Source organism: Macaca nemestrina, chromosome 6 (genome assembly GCF_043159975.1).
Source record: "Macaca nemestrina isolate mMacNem1 chromosome 6, mMacNem.hap1, whole genome shotgun sequence".
Taxonomy (NCBI): domain Eukaryota; kingdom Metazoa; phylum Chordata; class Mammalia; order Primates; family Cercopithecidae; genus Macaca; species Macaca nemestrina.
The window spans coordinates 124,320,293-124,333,837 of record NC_092130.1 but is presented as its reverse complement, the minus strand read 5'-3'; the positions used below and the strand labels follow the sequence as shown (position 1 = coordinate 124,333,837).

The 13,545-nt window shown below is 37.0% G+C and overlaps 1 long non-coding RNA gene across 7 annotated transcripts; it reads left to right on the top strand.

Moving 5' to 3' along the window:
- Window positions 1–243: 243 nt before the first annotated feature.
- Window positions 244–10,769, top strand: LOC105499350 (uncharacterized). 7 transcript variants are annotated; one of them, XR_011624299.1, is made up of 5 exons: window positions 244–399; window positions 2,293–2,482; window positions 5,343–5,467; window positions 9,208–9,453; window positions 10,508–10,769. It is a non-coding gene; the product is annotated as an uncharacterized lncRNA (long non-coding RNA). The 7 variants fall into 7 exon arrangements; XR_011624303.1 differs by having other exon boundaries at window positions 245–376; window positions 9,253–9,453; XR_011624304.1 differs by having other exon boundaries at window positions 245–399; window positions 2,429–2,482; window positions 9,253–9,453.
- The last annotated feature ends 2,776 nt before the right edge of the window (window positions 10,770–13,545 follow it).

Here is a 13,545-nt window from a genome sequence, read left to right as displayed (position 1 = left end):
CTGTGACATCTCTGGTTTACTTTCAAATAGTTCCCCTGTCAAGTTCTGCTGTGGCTGGGGAGCAGGACCACTGGTGTGAGATTCTGCTGGGACCTCAGAGAGCCTGCATCCCAGGATGCTGGGTGGCCTTGTGGCCTCCTCCACCTCACCTCCATGGCAGCGGTAGAAGTTTGTGACAGTTGGGAACCTCTGGGCTGTTGAAGTCACCTTGTGTGTTCCAAGTTTCCAAGCAACAGAAAGTCATTCCTTCTTTTATAATGGTGCTTAAGTTCCAGCAGATACCACATAAGGGGTTTGCCATTGGATACCCCTGGGGAACATTTCTGTAAACACCATCGACACATCCGCCTTTTGTATACATCTTGGGTAATGAGAGGTGGCTTTTGCGGCCAGTATTAGGTTGGAAGTTCATACCTAAGAACTGTAATAATACCTCAATGTTTGAGTAGCATGTTTTGTATACAAATATATTGTTAATCTCTGTTATGTAGTGTGCTAATTCTTACACTGCCTGTATACCTTAGTATGACGCTAATACATAACTAAATTTGATACTTACATTTTTGTATGAAAATGAGTTGTGAAAGTTTTGAGTAGATATTACTTTATCGCTTTTTGAACTAAGAAATTTTGGTAAAGAAATTTACTCTCTCTCTCTCTCTCTCTCTCTCTCTCTCTCTCTATATATATATATATATATATATATATATATATATATGCCTTTTTCTTAGCCTGTTTCTTCCTGTTAATGTGCTTGCTTGTGTTTGGTGCGTAGAACTGGATAAATGAAAAGTTCTGTGTTTAAGTTCTTCAAAATGTATATATTTAGTGCTGCATCTTTCAGCTCTTTGAAATACCTCATGTTTATAAAAATAAATAGCAATTAAATTATGCAACTAAAAAACTGTGACATCTACTAACAGCGAATTAATACAATATTTCTTTGGATAATATAAGCCCTTATTTACAACTAAAAGAGACACAGTCTTCATAGTCTGTGAAAGAAATTCATATTATATTATGTGTACTTAGTTATATCCTCAATGTGCTTAATTGATAGAAAAGTGTAAGTTCCCGGAATCAATTATCATTTTTTTTCCAATAGGAATGTAGGTATGCCTCTTTTAATTTTTTATTTTAATTTTTTATTTTTAATTGTGGGTACATAATAATTGTACACAGTTATGAGACATATGTGAGTTTTTGATAGAGGGATACGATGTGTAATGATCAAATCAGGGTATTGTGATATCCATCACCTCAGGCCTTTATCATTTCTTTGTGTTAAGAACATTCCAATTTTACTCCTTTAGTTACTTTTAAATATGCAATAAATTATTGTTAACTATAGTCACCCTACTGTGTCACTAACACTAGGTCTTATTCACTCTATCTGACTGTATGTTTGCACCATTAACCATCACCACTCCCTCCCCTCTATGCTTCTCTCCCACTGTGCTTCCCAGCCTCTAGCATCTATCATTGCACTCCCTATCTTCATAGTTCAATTTTGTATATGAACCCATTAAGCACGTATTTAAAAAGTTATATGCTTTGGAGAACATCCTTAAATGTTTGGAAAATCTCTTTACTATCAAAGAGAATGAAAATTATAAATCCTTAATACACATACACCATAATTGTAGCCAAAGATTACATCATTTATATAATTTAATTTTTAACCGAAGCATCCCAGATGTTTCAGTTTCAGGAGGATCATTAGTCAAATAGAGTAAACTCTATCTGTCATGATCAGGAAAAGGAATGCGTTAGCTAATCGTATTCTCCTTAATAGATATTCCAAACTCACCATGTTTGAATTAACAACTTTCAAATAATTAGAACACATCAATATACATTTAACATCCAATGACTATAAAAATAATCTAATAGCTTTTTTATGATTCATAAATAGTTTTAGGATCTTATTACATCAGAGGTTTATCAATGCAGAAGTTGTAATTTAGACTTACAGGAACAACTGCTTAGGAAGGCTTCTGATTGATCTGCTGCGATATCCCAGAATAATTATTATACTGTTATAATATTTTTGAACTACATGTTTTTGATACAAAGACCACTGGAGATGTTCAGGCTATACCTTAATTGTGTCCCACAATCAAAAAGGAATAGATCAAGTGTTTGCTTAGCTTCCAAGTAGTAAACTAGTTGGTCAGGATGTGTACTTAAGAAATAACTAGGGGAAAAGAAATGAATAGTAGTAGTAAACAAATGTAAAAATGTAATAGGCCAGTGTTGAGTGTCATGTGTATCTGGCTACTGGCTCCATAGAAACCACCTGCAATGTGAAGCTCCTTCATTAGCATCTTTGCTCACAAAAGAAGACAAGGTTACTCTGATGTATTTCTTCTGAACAACTACAACTCACTTTGCGAATATACCTGACATGCACTCGGTATCATTTCAGTGCTCACCCTACCTTGTTGTCAAGGAAACAGACATCAGCAGCACTTAGAAAGTGGTAAGAAACCTGTAAAAGAACAGATGTATACTGTATATTGTGATGGGTGAGAGTCCCTTTCTCTGAGGGACAACTTGATGAGATTCCAATGTTAATGAATCACACCCAAACTCTCTGCAAAGGATGAAATCAGAGAATGATAGATAAGATGCTATAAACAATGCTTAGTGATGGCAGGATGACAACAAGGGTGAGCTGGCCTTACATTTACAGATAGGTTTATTAACTGATATACCCATTATACACAACATAAAGTATGCTATGTTCACATAGTGAAAATTGTAAAACTGGCTTAATTCAGTTAGTCATTGTTTTGAAAAAATTAGTAACTAAAATCAAGTATACAAGCAATTGACTACATGCGACTAATTTATTTCAAGCTATAAATTCATTTGCTTGGGGGATATGTTTTTGTTCAAGTCAATATATTGGAGTGATTAAGGGCTCAGGTTCTAAAGTCAATTTTCCTTTTAATCAAATTGCAACTACTTCCAAAGGGAGAAAAAAAGATGCACGTTCAAAGTAGTTAAACTGGAAATAATTTAAGGAAGGAATTATTCGCAGAGGTGTTGGGAAGATTGAGAAAAACAACAAGGGATAGTGAAGAAACATGAGGCTAGCAAAAATGGGAAGCCATTGGATGGGGGCAGTGGCTCACGCCTGTAATCCCAGCACTTTGGGAGGTCGAGGCGGGCAGATCACCTGAGGTCAGGGCAGCCTGGCCAACATGGCAAAACCCCGTCTCTACCAAAAATACAAAAATTAGCCAGGCATGGTGGTGGGCGCCTGTACTGTAATCCCAGCTACTTGCGAGGTTGAGGCAGGAGAACTGCTTGAACTCGGGAGGTGGAAGTTGCAGTAAGCCAGTATTGAGCCACTGCACTCCAGCCTGGGTGACAAGAGCAAAACTCTATCTCAAAAAAAAAAAAAAAAGGAAGCCATTATGACCCACCAAGAACTCAAGAAATGGTGTTACCAGAATGTGGTAGAAGTGGAATGGGCACCAGTAAGAGCTATGGTTGTACAGGGAAGCAGACCCTCCCTAGCAAGGCAGGAAAGGAACAGGAAGTGGCAGTAGGATAGGGGAAAATCACTCCTTTTCTTTCTTCTTTCACCATTAAGACCCTGTTAATATGTCCCATTGGCTAAAGCCAAACAGAAGCCAGGGGAAAAGAGAATGTGGTTGAGACAGTGTGAATAGTTCAGCCTCTCACAGCAGGGCAGAGAAGGGTGGAAAGTTGATCTAGGGAAAACAAATAGAAAATGGTAACATATCCACGCATTACACATTAGTTACACTACCTGAAGCATATTACTTAACTTATGCTTCTGCCTCAACATCTTTAAAATACTGCTGTCCAGGCACAGTGGCTCATTCCTGTAATCCCAGTGTTTTGGGAGGCCAAGACAGAAGAATCACTTGAGGCTAGGAGTTCGATACCAGCCTGCACAACATATGAGACCCGCCCCCCATCTCTACAAAAAATTAAAAAAAAAAAAATAGCCCGGCACAGTGGTGTGAACTTTTAGTTCCAGCTACTCTGAAGGCTGAGGTGGCAGGATTACTTCAGCCCAGGAGTTTGAGGTTGCAGTGAGCTATGATCACGTCACTACACTCCAGCTGGATGACAGAGCAAGATTTTGTCTCTAAATAATAATAATAATAGTAATAAATAAAATAAATTATTGCTAATAGTATCTAATTTTTATTGATATTGTAGAAATGGCATATGAAAGTGGGTAGAAAATCATAATAACTCAATAAAACCTAGCTGTTACAATTTTTCCAAGTCAGTTTATGAAAAATCTTAAAGTATTCTTGCCATGAGATGTGGAGAGGGTAACTTGGAAAGTGGCAACTTTAGAAAGCATTCGAACATAAAGGACTAAATCTATACAACAGTTAAAATTCAATGGAACACTGGGTCAATAATTTTTGCATCCTTCAGAAAAGAAAATACTTTTCAAATTATAAAAAGCAATTCCTTCTTAACTGTAAAATGTATAACAGTCTTTAGTTTTACTCTCCCTATAGCAGAGATGTCAACTTCTTTCATAGGCATAGCTAGTTGGGATCTGTGGTCTGTACACAGAAAATTCGCTTCCTAAAGATGTTCACCTGCCAATCCTCAAAACCTGTGAATATATTACCATGCATTGCAATGTATGGGATTAAGTTAAGAATCTTAAAATGAAGAGATTACCCAGGTGGGCTCAACGAATCAGAAGGGTCCTTATGAGAGGAAGCAGGAGAGTCAGAGTGAAAGAGGATGTGACAATGGAAGCAGAAGTTGAAGTGATTGGAGGAAGGAGTCAAAAGTGAAGCAAAGTATGTAGCCTCTAGAATTTGGAAAAGACAAATAAATCAATTCTCCCCTGAGCTTCCATAAGGAAGGCATCCCTGCTAATCTGTTTTCTTCTTTTTTCTTTTTCTTTCTTTTTTTTAGATAGACTCTCCTCTGTCACCCAGGCTGGAGTGTATGGTGTGATCTCAGCTCACTGAAACCTCTGCCTCCTGGGTTCAAGTGATTCTCCTGCCTCAGCCTCTTGAGTAGCTGGGATTACAGGCATGAGCCACCACATCCAGCTAATTTTTGTATTTTTAGTAGAGATATGGTTTTACCATCTTGGCCAGGCCAAGATTCCTGACCTCACATGATCAGCCCGCCTCGGCCTCCCAAAGTGCTGGGATTACAGGCATGAGCCACTGCTAACACAGCCTCCTGCCAACCTCTTGAATATAGGACTTCTGATCTCCAGGACTGTATAATAAACTTGTGTTGATATTAGCCTCTAAACTTGTGATAATTTGTTACCACAAAAATAAAAAACTAACACTAATTGTTTTTCTCTGATTAAGCAGATCCACTTCCATCATCCTCTGACTTGGTCTGTGCCACAGGAGGCTGACCTCTGGCTTCTAGCTGAGATCAATGAATAGAAGGTACTGGCAGGCAATGGAAAGGCTGGAAGAAAGACGCCATGGTATTTATCCTTTTGTTACCTTTAGATCACTGCAGTTTTGGTAGTGATACTGTTTCCCTACAGCCACCACTCATAACACCATCCTCTCTCCTCCAGCTTTCAGGATCCTAGGCCAGGACTCAGAATTCCCCACTGTTGCTAGTCTCGTGTGCTTCCCTAGCCCTGTTGGGGTATATATAGAATATATTACATATTATATGTAATATAATACATAATTCCTTCATTAATAGTCCTCTATTAAACCTTTGGAGTGTGCTGTCTCTTTGATGCCAGTCCACTGATTCAACATAAAATATATTTTTCATAACTATTCATTTAAAACTCAATAAGTTGAGTCTTGAAATTCTCCTAAGGTACTCTGAAAGAATACAAAGCTTAAGGAAGTTTACGACAGCACAATGGTTCATCAGTAATTCAATTTTTAATTTTTTCATCTTTCAAACTGAGTTATAACATAGCTGCCCTTTGGCTGGGTGAGGTGTCTCATGCCTGTAATCTCAGCACTTTGGGAGGCCGAGGTGGGCGAATCCCTTGAGTCCAGGAGTTTGAGACGAGCCTGGGGAACATGGAGAAACTCTGTCTCTACAAAAAATACAAAAATTAGCTAGGCATGGTGGCACATGCCTGTAGTCCCGGTTGCTTCGAAGGCTGAGGCAGGAGGATCATTTGAGCTCAGGATGTGGAGGTTGCAGTGAGTCAAGACTGTGCCATTGCACTCCAGTCTGGGTGACAGAAGAAAACCCTGTCTCCAAAAATAAAAATAAAATAAAGTAAAATAAACCATAGCTGCCCCCACTTCAGAAAAATTGAATCTTACCATTTAAAAAAATTATGATTGTTCATATTTACATATACAAATAACATCTATAAAAGAGTTACAAAAATGTTTTCAAAGAGCAAAAAATATGTTTTAGGTACTTTTTTTTTATTAATTAGCAAAGGTATAAAGAAGAATAGAGACACTTTATGAAGTTACACAATTTACCGCAATATAAATGGATCAGATAATGGTCAGATAAATGGATCATTACAGAAAGGTAAATAGAATATGATTTTTCAAATGTATGTGCCTATCAGTTGCACATTTAATTTGTGTGCAGTCTATCAAAACTATTACCATAGTTGCTTTTTAAAATTATATCAATTCAATGCCAACTATCTGGATTGATCAAAAATATTTAGTCAGCCAGGTAAATAATATAATTTTTAAAATGTATGTTCCCATCAGCTGCACATTTATTTTGTGTGCAGTCTATCAAAACTCTTACTATAATTGCTTTTAAAAGTTATATCAATGCAATGCAACTATCTGGGTTGATCAAAAATATTTAGTCAGCTGGGCATGGTTGCTCATTCCTGTAATCCCAGTACTTTGGGAAGCCAAGGTGGGAGGATCACTTGAGGCTAGGAATGTTAGAGACCAGCCTGAGCATCACAGCGAGACCCTGTCTCTACAAAAAAAGTTTTTAAACATTAGCTAGGCATGGTGGTGTGCACCTGTAATCCTAGCTACTCAGGAGGCTGAGGTGGGAGGATTGCTCAAGCTCAGGAGTTCAAAGCTGAAGTGAGTTATGACTGCACCACTGCACTCCAGCCTGGATGACAGAATGAGACCTTGTTGCTTAAAAAGAAAAGTCTATTTTCTAGAGATTTTGCTCTCATACGAAAATAAATATTGAAAATGACTGTCACTTTACATCCAGCTCTTTTGAAATTGGTTGATCTGTATATAGACAGACCAACCTAATTACGCCCTGAAAGAACTGGGTCAAAGTTGCCAATAGAAGGAAATATATTTTATTATGTATTTAAATCACAAACATCTACACTTCATTGAATTAGATAAGTTAGGTAAAGTAATAATAAATCATAATCCTTAAAACTATTCACCAGTCCCTCAAATTGGTTGAATAACTGTATTTCATACAAATCATGGAGTTATCTCTCCATCTCTCAAATATCAAACCCTAAAGGTTAACTTCTGCTCTAAGGCATATGGTGAAAGACTACAGAAAATACAGCCAAAGTGGGCTTGAGACTTTTCACACGAATTAAAATTGTCTTAGGTTACCATTTTGCTATAGCTTCTACCTCAACTCTGAACTCCACTCGCCTCTTCCTACCTTATTCATGAATGAATATCACAAAAGATAACAGGATTTGTGGATGACTAAATACACATTATTGCTCCTGGAAATGCTACAGAGGCTTACATATAGAGACACCATAGAGTCAGTTCTACATTCTCACTGAAATGAAGGTACAAGAACAGGCTTTACTCTCTAGATAAGGCATATTTTTTAAATGCCTTGAGTCAAAGTATTGTGACAATATAAAGTCAATTAAATATGCACATTAGGATTATAATTTTAGCACTTGCATTTACCTATAAAATAGGTTCCTATCTCTACAGGTATATTAAGAGCAGAAAAGATTTATACCCATATTGTCTACATTAATCGTTTGTTTAAACTACCCTGAGCTGCTTTCCTTAGATTTATTGGTGGTACTCGTTAGTAAAATATTACATAACATGCTCGAAGTGACAAATAAGCATGAATGCTTGCCTTTCTAAGGTCAATTTAACATTTTACACAATATTATAATACATAATTTGTGCTTAGCAAAGAAACTAAAGATAGGTTTCTAATTAAAATATATGATAATTGATGTCTTTGATATGAGGTTTAACTCCATTTTAACTTGATGTGTATTTTATTATAATGTGTGTGGAGTCTACATTAAAATTTTGTCATATAATATTATGCATTACACCATGGCTGATACTTATACACGTACAACATTAGTGATTATGTGTTCACATTAGTATTTATTTGCATATTATACATAATATGATATAATATTTTATATTATTTTCCTAGGATCACTGAGAAAATAGTAAATATATATATTTCTACAGAGCTAGAATAAATCATCAGCAAGTCATTAACAATTAAATCTCTAGTGTATTTCCCCTTCTTAAGTCTTCTGCCATTTGAACAGGAATTGACTATCACTACCACCAGTAATAGTAACAAGAGTGAAATCATAGTAATAATGTTATCACTACTATTGTAACTATACTGCTTACAGAACTAAGCTGCTTTGTATTTACAAATTATTTTCACATCAATTATCTTATTTTTGCAGATCAACCATGTATATTGAAATATAATATTTAATGGTAGAGGAACTTATTGCAGTAGTAGAAAAAGAAAATTTGCTTTGTTTATGTCTCATCTGTATTGCCACTAAGACTTATATTAACCTTCTTTAGGAGTAGACTTTCCATTTCTGCCTTTGTGAAATCTGCTTCTTTATTGCTTCTTTATGAAGCAATTACCTGCAAAATGCTTTTTCTGGTTTGGTGCTGGAAAACCAACCAAACTTTAAATGACATGGGGCTGCCTCAACCCACCAGAGACATTACCTGAGAGTAATAAATGCACTTCAACAGCCTGGTCTGTTAGATGTTGGGAACAAGCCTTAAATAGACAAATCAGGGCTGGGAGGGAGAACTTGCCCACCACCCCCCTCCCCCACCACCAACTTTTTGGGCCCTTGAGCTCTATTGGAACCAGCAGGGGCATCCAAATTCTCCTCAGAGTTTAGAGACTGTCAAGATGCCTCAGCGGGGTCCTCATGCATCCTGGTCACAGTACCTGACTGAGCAATAGAGGACATATTAAGAAGAGGAGGATGCTAAAAATCAACTTGCTTCTTCATTCTGCCTTCTCGAGAGTCATTCCTTTCCTTTCAATTTGCCATGTGAACTGGACATGAAGCAGTATTCCAGTTTACAGACTGTGGAAGGCAAGAGGATAGAACACCTGTCAAGAACAAAGACTGGAAGACGGAACGGTGAATTTGGTTCCCTTTTGTCTGCTAAGCTGATCAACAGTAATTTGTTACTAATGTCAAGCAAGGACTAGATGTAAACTGCATGTTCTGTGGCATCTTTCCAGGAGTTACAGAGGGGAAATAAGGTGCAGTAGCATGATTATATTACACCTTTTTGAACCATATTACATGGAAAATTTTGTGAGAGATTTCATCCTTTGGATACTGGAATTCCATACAGAGATAACTTTCATTTTCTGAATTTTCTTCCCAAGAAATTACAAGTTATCTTAACTAATGTAGACAAGCAGCCTATATTCCCTTTCAGATAACTCTAATTACTGTATAGACAAGATTTATAACACTTGCTTGAAAGACTAGATACGTGAGATACATACATTTTCCAGTGGGAACTTCAGAATAAGTTTGGAAGGGGCCTCTTTCTAGCTGCTGGACTGGAATATCTCTTGCTCCAATTTTAGAGAGAAAATCATTATAGACAATGTATTTTGGACCAAGAACGTTTAGAATACTAGATAAGAAAAGAATTTCTCTGTAAATGTTAGAGGAGAGTGGAACTGTTCTTCATTTTGTTTCTGCTGGAAGTATTTATTTGCCCACCCAAAAAGATTCCAAAAGTATAGCTTACTGAGATTATTTTTAAAAGGTAAATATTTAGAAGAACACAACGTACTCAACATATTTTTAGAAAATGTTGATATTAGCAGCAGCAGCTAGTTGTTTATTTTATACAATTTTGAAACAAAGACTAATCAAGATAAATTCTACAAACTCTAACTTGATACTGATTCAGAATGTGAGAGTTGATGCTTTCTCTTTAAAAAGTATATATATTATGTATGTTATATACATTTTCTAGACATAGTTATGCTGTCTCTTTAAAAGTATATTTATATAAAATACATAGAAAACGTGTATTTCATATATGTATATGTGTGTACATTTTTGCATATATGAAATACATGTCCTATGTTGATAGGAGAATATATATATAGCTCCCACTAACAAAGGACATTTTTTGCACAACATTGAAATGTACCTTAAAAAGTCTGGAATTATCAACCACAGTATGACCCTATATAATATGAATTGTATATGTAATGGACAATTTATAATTCTTCCATCCCCAATGCAGTGCAATATATCATATAATTTGTATCTTTCTTTTTTTCTCATCAGAGATGTTGTTTGGGACAAAAATAAAAACAGCCCCTGACATATGGGAACTGGTCTGACACTTACAGCTGGGTCTCAGCATTATCAGGAGTAGGCCTGGCTATCGTAGCCAGGGCTTGATGTTCTCCTCTTGGACCAGACATTCTCAGGGAATATCAGCATGAGACGACGTAACTCTGTGACTGTGAAGAAGTGATACAAAAAAATAGATGATTCATGATTTTGTCTAAGCACAAGAAATAAACAAGGTCACTGTAGAAACCACAGAAATACCAAACATCTTGCTCTCCTGGCTAATTTAAGTGATTGCTTCTGCTTTATCAATTACAGTTTTATTTTCCTTCTAGTCTTTCCTCCTTATGGAAAAGATTTATTAAGGTGCTCAATAATAGAATTATCTCCATTTCCTGATAGCATCCAACCCAAAGTGAGCAAACCCCCATTTCCTTGAACTCTCCCCAAATCACCCAAACAAAGCACAAATTCTCTAAATCCTAATACCCTCTTACTCAGACACTCACAATACCCCATGACATTTAGTCTCTCCTGTGGCAATGAACAAGGAACCCAGTTTGTTCAAGTGCAGGTGAATTCCTGGTGGTCTTTGGCTGGGAGTCATTAACATATGTTAAAACTTTACCAGAATATTATGTATTGTATGATTTGATTTATAGTACATAGAGATGTGTAAAGGTTTATGAATATACAATTATGTATGTTATTATATATAATATATACCTATTTGTATTGTAAGTCCACACTTTTTGTCCTTTTTGGGCTAGGATAATAAAAAAATGGCTAACAGTGCCTACCCTGAGGGAGTAAAGACATATTGGCATATTTGAAGAAGAGACTTCACTTTTGAATCTACTTTTTGAAATTTATTGTTATTTTTTGAGACAGGGTCTCACTCTGTTACTGAGGCTAAAGTGCAGTGGCGCAACCATAGCTCACTGCAGACTCAACCTCCCAGGCTCAAGTGATCCTCCCACCTCAGCCTCTCGAGGAGCTGGGACTACAGGCATATGCCACCACACCCTGCTAACTTTTTTAAGTTATTTTTTTAAGATATAGATGGTCTCACTATGTTGCCCTGGTTGGTCTCAAATTCCTGGGCTCAAGCAATCCTCCTACCTCATCCTCCCAAAGTGCTGGGATTACAGGTGTGAGCTACCACACCTGGTCTCAATTTCTTTCTTTCTTTTCTTTTTTTTTTTTTAGACAGAGTCTCACTCTGTTGCCCAGGCTCCCAGGCTGGATGGAGTGCAGTGGCAAGATCTCGGCTCACTGCAGCCATCGCCTCCCCTGTTCAAGTGATTCTCCTGCCTCAGCTTCTCAAGTAGCTGGGACCACAGGTGCCCACCACCATGCCCCGGCTAATTTTTTATTTTTAGTAGAGACAGGGTTTCACTATGTTGGTCAGACTGGTCTCAAACTCCTGACCTCAAATGATCCGCCTGCCTCAGCCTCCCGAAGTGCTAGGATTACAGGCGTGAGCCACTGCTCCCAGACTGAAATCAGTTTGTTTGTTTTTTTTTTTTTGACTCAATTATTCCTTTACGTTCCCAGAATAAAGGAAATAATTTGTAAAATTAAGGGAAATAATTGAGTATATCTTACTCTATTATTTTCCTTACATTTCCAGAGCTTGTAACAGGAATTGTTTGGCTGCAGGTATTAGAGATGTGCCTATCTACTTTGGTAAAGGAAAGGAAGGGCTTATCATCTTAATGTGCAGGAAGTCCACAGGTAAAGAACTGTGATAGGCAGAAGTCAAAGATGGCCTCCAACAGCCTCACTTCCTGTTTATACATATGTCATTTGAGTGTGGACAGGACCTGTGAATATGATAGGATGTCACTCTCATGATTAGGTTACCTTGTATGGCAAAAGTGAAAGGATTTTGCAGACGTAATTAAGGTCCCAAATCAGTTGATTTGGAGTAAATAAAAAGGGAGATTATCCTGGGTTAACAGACTTCATCAAGTGAAATCCCTTAAAAGAGGAGAAAAATTCCTGAAGAAAGAAAGATTCTACTGTTGGCCCTAAAGATGCTAATAGCCATGTTATAAACTATGGAGATCAAGGTCCTAAACTAGTTGTTGACAAGTAGTCTCTGACCAACAGTCAACAAGAAAACAAAATGGTGACCTCGGTCATACAACTGCAAAAAAAAGAAAAAAAAAAGAATTCTTTCAACAATCTGAGTAATTTCGGAAGCTGATTCTTTGCCTAGTCAAGCCTCCAGATGAGAATGATGCCTGGTTAACACCTTGATGATAGTTTTGTTAGACCTTGGGCAAAGGCACTGGTCAAGCCATGCTCAGACTTCTGACCCAAAGAAACTGAGATAATAAATGGATGTTGTTTTAAGCTGCTAAAGTTGAAGTAACTTGTTATACAGCAATATATAATTCCACAGTCCAGAGACAATATGATGGTTCTTGAAAATAATCAGTGATCCAGGCAACACCCATTGCATTTGAATTCCATCCTCAGTGTCACCCCAAAGTGAAAAGAAAGTGATGGAATTCCAGCCACAATACTCGGGTTCTAGTCAAGAAGAAGGGAAAGAAAAAAACGTCAGAGAAGTTTGTGCCAGTTGTCTGTCCCTCTTGTAAATAGTTTTCCCCGAAGACTCACATGACAACCTGTATTTATAAGCCCCGCTCCTAGCTGTAAGAGAGGCTAGAAAACAGAGTATTTTAGCTGGGAATATAGCCAATAGGTAAACAAACACAAATATCAGGATTATATTAGAAAGGAAGAATGAAGTCAAGGGAACAAGGACATTTTTTATACAAATAGCAATCTCTTCCTCAGAGAGGAAAAAAATAGGAAAAATTTTCCTCACATCAATCTTTTAATGCCATTTTTTTTGTTTTAAAAGTTTCTGATAAGAGAAAATTTGCAAAGCAGAATGCTTCTAGCAAACACAGAAATATATTACAAGACATGTCAGCTGCGTGCTTCTGATCAGAGTATAAAGAAAGGATTCTAGTCAATACTAATGCTCTTAATCTAGCTCCATCTCTTCTGCC